Genomic DNA, 5744 nt, shown 5'->3' on the forward strand with positions numbered 1-5744 from the left:
CACACCGTTTTCCCCCCCGACTATGTTAAAGCGTCTTTGAGAATAATATAAAGCGCTATATAAATCTAATATATTATTAATATATTATTAATTGGCAATGCCTTTGTCCATGTCAAACCTGTCTATTCACAACATTTAACAAGTTTATTTTTCACTGTTCCATTCTATCTTTCACTGTCTTTAGCATATTTACATGCTTCAGTCAATGCAACAAGCTCTGCGGCTTGGGCACGGTAGTTGGTGGGGAGTGGTAGAGCCAATATTGTGTCATGTAATGTAGTGACCGCAAAACCTGCTTGATCTTTACCAGTTGCTGGGTCACTTGAGGCTGAGCCGTCCACAAACAGTTCTAGGTCTGCATTGGTGAGTGGCCTGTCCTGCAGATCTGCCCTGGGGGAGCAAACTTCAGTTATTACAGCAACACAGTCGTGTGGCTGTCCATCGTCTGCTGTGGGAAGAAGAGTAGCAGGGTTTAGAACGGTACAACTTTTTACCACAATATTAGGCATTTCCAGCCAAATTGTGTTATACCTGAGCCACCTGGCCGTTGAAAGGTGATCATTCAAGCAAAATCATTGACACTGCATGTGGAACCAACAGGGTTAAATCGGCATACCCTACTATGTCACGTGATGCCATTGCAGCTTTTTCAGCAGCTGCCACAGCTCTGAGGCAATTTGGAAGTCCTGCTGCTACAGAGTCTAGTTTTGATGGATCCATGGGTGGGGGGTGAGGAAGAAACAAACCATCCCTCCTGTTAAAAATAACAACCTACTGTTTATAGGAATATGTAATCATTTGAAAAAAAGGTGTAATCCCTGCACACAGTTAGAACTAACTTCTCATGTAGAAGTAACGTGGAGCAGAGGGTTGATCTTGTATGTGGGATCTGACCACCGCTCTGCTATTGGTCCAGTAGAAGAGACGACGGTATGTGTGCTGATATAATGACAGCGTGTTCTGTCGCACTCAGGTTTACATCAGCTGTTCAGTCCTGATGTGTGAAGCAGGGAGCCATGGCACCAGGTGCTCGAAGGGATGCATGAGCAGCTCACCATGGGGAGGCGGTCATAGCCATCACCGCCGAAAGAGAGAGGCTGTCACTCAGAGTTCAAGGCACTTTCTTTCCCAGGGTCCCCTGCGTTTAAGGAGATCAGCAGAGATAACCGGAAGCCCAGGTATGAAAACAGGGAGTGTTTTCTAAGCAGTACACCTGCCTTGTTTGAGTCTCAGTTGGATCAAATTGAAATTGTGTTTCTCTTCTCTCCAGTGATCAACCTGAATCTGAACCTGGTATTCATCGCTGGATGTCTTCTTGCAGCCGTTGGCATGATCACTGCAGTGGCCATTTTCAAAACCAAAGTGTCAAAGGTCAAATACCAACCTTTGACCACAGATGAAAGTTAAGACAGCGGTGTGTTCAGAATACAAATTCTGTATTAATTACATTTTACTACATAAAGCTTTTTTGATTAATTTTGCTTTCAGATATTGAGTGTTCATATATCTAATTATGTGCCCATTTTAATGAATTGATTTCATATTGTGACCTTCAGAAATGTCTACTGCTATATAAGAGGAAATACTTAAGCGAGGAAAAATCTGTGTCTGCGCAAAGAGGAAAGTAGAAAGGCAGTTTTATATTAATCAACACTGAAAGGATGATCAACAAGTACTGCAGATGCTGGGTGATTGTTCAAATGTGGTGTTAACTGTTGTTTACCGTGGAATCCCATGCTATTATATATTACAGTATGATTTAAAATAAGTATCTTGATTGATATGTGTAGTCCGACCCAATCATAATCATTCCTTTATATGCCAAAAGCCCTTTACGAATAGACCAAAGTAGCTTATGATGCACTTGCTTAATGGATCAATAAAAACATATATTCTCTTCCATATTGCTTTTGTCCACTTTAATTGTCTTTCTCTTACACACAAAAACACTTTTCCCATTGCTTATCCAATATAAATGCTCTATAGTCAGTAAAAAAAACTTTATTTTTAGTATTTTCCTGTTGCTGAACCTCGTCATGTTTCATAACTTTTACAGCAACCAATCAAATGATCACAACTACAGTGACCATAAGTACTGGGAGGTTGTAAACTGTAAAGTAATCAACAAAATTATCACATTTCTAATATGCTGAAAGATTATTATGGAATTTTTGGCCAATGATACCAAAAATATACTTCTTACAATCTATCAGAAGAGATACATTAACTCTCAAGCTCCAAGCTATTTTAATGTTGTACTAGAACATGTTTACATGCTGTAATGTTCAAAAAACCCTTTATTCTTCTCATAGTGTCTCTCTCACTCAGCCTGCATTTAGCCTCTGTCTGACAGACCCTGATTTACAGCCTGTCTCCTCCCACTCTGCTCTGATTGGTCAGCGTTTCCTGTCAATCAAACGCCCTTGTCATAGACCGGCTCCTAGGCCATGACAAATACGGGAAAGGACGCAGTGATTGATTGTAAATTAAAGATATTTATTACAAATAAATTAAGAATATACAGAAATAACTACAAATGTGGAGTGTGTCAGTCAGTAACATCAGTAATGTAGATGTGGATGTGTGATGTGTTGTAAGTGGAAACTAAAGAAAAGTCAAACAAAGGCAGCCCGGCAGGTTCTGACAGGTATGAGTCCAGGTGAAGGAAAAGAGGGGCTGGGCAGCACTTGATTGGGGCTTTTATACTCCGGACGCGCCAGCATCAGGTGCTCTGCATCAGGCATCAGGTGCTCTGCATCAGGCATCCTCTCCCGTGATACCTTCAAGGACACAGGGAAAGAATGAATGGCCAAATCCACACTGGCATCTCAGTAGTGAGGCAGGGGCCGTCACACCCCCCCCCTTAAAGTCGGTGTCCCAAGGGAACACCGGCATACTTTAAACCCATCCTACCAGAACAAATACCACTACTCAAAAGGACTAACTAACAAACAAAAGGCAAACAAAAACAAATAACAGAAATAATATACGACCTTAGCACTGAATACTCCTCCCGCAGCTTTCTACCCCATCATCAGCAACCCCGGTACCTGAGAAGCAATTTAAGAAGGTGGCACAGAAAGAACAGGTGTATGAAATAGTACGACAGGACAATACATTATTCTAGCCAGTCACACTAGTGACTAATCAATACAGAGGGGCGCGTGATAGCGCATCAGCAATAATGTTGTCTGTTCCTTTAATATGTCTAATATCAAGGTTGTAGGCCTGAAGAAATAAGGACCACCTTGTCAGCCTCTGGTTTGGGCATCTAAGAGAATGCAGAAACGTCAGAGGATTGTGGTCTGTATAAACCAAAGTTGGCCCTCCCGCTCCTACATACACATTGAAATGCTGTAATGCCCAAATGAGAGACAAAGCCTCCTTCTCAATAACAGAATAATTTCCCTGGTAGCTGTTAAACTTCTTTGAGAAGAAACTAACTGGCCTCACCACCCCCTGGTGGTCTCCCTGGAGCAAGACGGCACCTGCTCCCACCTGGCTGGCATCTACTTGGAGCATGAACGCTCGATCAAAACAAGGAGCAGCTAGAACAGGAGAAGAGCATAACATCATTTTTATGTTATCAAAAGCAGTCTGACATCCAGACGACCAATCAAATTTCGCCTTGGTTTTAAGCAGTTCAGTGAGGGGAAACGCAATGGTGGAGAAGTCTTTACAAAAACTCCTGTAGTAACCCACTAAACCCAAAAACCCTTGGAGTTCCTTCTTTGTTGTGGGTTTTGGATATCCAGCTATTGCCATAACCTTGGCCTGGACTGGCGCTACACTACCATTTCCCACCACACGACCGAGGTATGTCACTGTAGCTCTTGCAAAGTCAGATTTGGCCAAATTAATGGTGAGCTGTGCTTCGGCCAAACGGTCAAACAACGCACGGATGCGCTGAAGATGTGAGTGCCAGGTATCACTGTATATGACCAAATCATCAAGATACACAGCACAGCCTTTTAACCCAGACACGACACGGTTCATCAAACGCTGAAATGTTGCGGGGGCATTCTTCAACCCAAATGGCTCACCTTGTAGGAATACAGGCCAGACGGTGTGATAAATGAAGATATTTCTTGCGCCCGCTTGGACAAAGGTACTTGCCAATAACCTTTAAGCAAATCGAATTTGCTAACAAACTTGGCGGACCCCACCTGATCAATGCAATCATCCATACGTGGCAGAGGAAATGAGTCAGATTTTGTCACAAAATTCACTTTCCTCATATCTGTACAGAATCTAGGTGTTCCATCCTGTTTGGGCACCAAAATACACGGTGAAGCCCAACTAGCTGACGATGGTACAGCAATATTATTCTGAAGCATGTACTCAACCTCAGCATCCAAATAACCACGTTTAGATGGTGCCATGCGGTAAAAGTGTTGCTTTATCGGCTTTGCATCTCCAACATCAATATCATGTTCCGCCCAATCAGTTTGTGAAGGAATGTCGCCAAACAAACACGGATACTTGCGTACCAACTCTGACAACTGCTCCCGCTTCGACTCCGACAAATGAGCCAGCAACTTGTCCAAATTACAAAGTGATTCTGAGTTTTTCAACCTTCCATACAGCAGACTATCGTCAGGTTCTGGCACTCCATCTCCCTCATGCACCGAACCCTCCGAAGTCACAGTAAGAGCTGGATGAACACCATCTTTCACCTCCTGATCTAGGTCTGTGTCAATTTCACGCCTATAGTATGGTTTCAGGAGATTCACATGGCAAAGACGTTTGGTTTTCTTCCGCTCTGGTGTTGCTATGATATAATTCAAGTCAGACCTTTTCTCTGTGACGGTGTATGGACCTGTGTACTTAGCCTGAAATGGTGAACCAATAATAGGCATAAGTGACAAAACCTGGTCTCCTGGATTGAACTCATGTCGCTCTGTACGACAGTCATACAGCTTCTTCATCTTACCTTGATACAGGCACAACTTTTCCTGTGCCATACTACCAGCAACAAACAAACGATGTCTAAATCCATTGACATAGTCAACTAGGCTCCTTGGCGGCTCAGTGTCAACACAGCCATCTTTCAACACTGACAAGGGCCCACGCACAGAATGTCCAAAGACCAACTCATTAGGGCTGAAGCCTGTACTTTCCTGTACAGCCTCCCTTGCAGCCAACATCAGCCATGGAAGCCCCTCCTCCCAGTCTCTATCTAGCTCCGTACAATATGCACGTAGAAGAGACTTAAGAGTCTGGTGGAACCTTTCCAAGGCCCCCTGGCTTTGCGCATGATAGGCCGATGATTGGTTCTGTTTAATGCGCAACATCTTCAACACTTGCCCAAATAAATGAGACGAAAAATTTGACCCTTGGTCACTCTGGATCACCTTAGGGATACCAAATATAGATATGAACTGTGATAAGGCCTTAACCACAGCCTTGGTCGTAATCGACCTCAAAGGATAGGCAGCTGGATACCTGGTGGTCTGACACATTACCGTGAGCAGATATTTACAACCGGACTTGGAACACGGCAACGGACCCACACAGTCCACAATGAGATGTGTAAAGGGTTCACTCAAAGCTGGGATAGGCTGCAGTGGTGCAGGCTTGATCCTCTGATTAGGTTTTCCAGTTAACTGGCACACATGGCAGGTTTTAATGTATGCGGCCACATCCCTTTTGACCCGTGGCCAAAAGTAATGTTTCAGGATGTTCAAGTATGTTTTCCGGACACCAAAATGTCCACACTCGTCATGTGCCATTTTCAAAACAAG

The 5744-nt window shown here is 43.5% G+C and overlaps 1 long non-coding RNA gene across 1 annotated transcript; it reads left to right on the forward strand.

The window, feature by feature from the left end:
- The first annotated feature begins 973 nt into the window (after positions 1-973).
- LOC141781788 (uncharacterized) lies at positions 974-1900 on the forward strand. Its single transcript, XR_012596948.1, has 2 exons — positions 974-1178; positions 1271-1900. It is a non-coding gene; the product is annotated as an uncharacterized LOC141781788 (long non-coding RNA).
- The last annotated feature ends 3844 nt before the right edge of the window (positions 1901-5744 follow it).

This window comes from Sebastes fasciatus, chromosome 2 (assembly GCF_043250625.1).
Source record: "Sebastes fasciatus isolate fSebFas1 chromosome 2, fSebFas1.pri, whole genome shotgun sequence".
Classification (NCBI taxonomy): Eukaryota; Metazoa; Chordata; class Actinopteri; order Perciformes; family Sebastidae; genus Sebastes; species Sebastes fasciatus.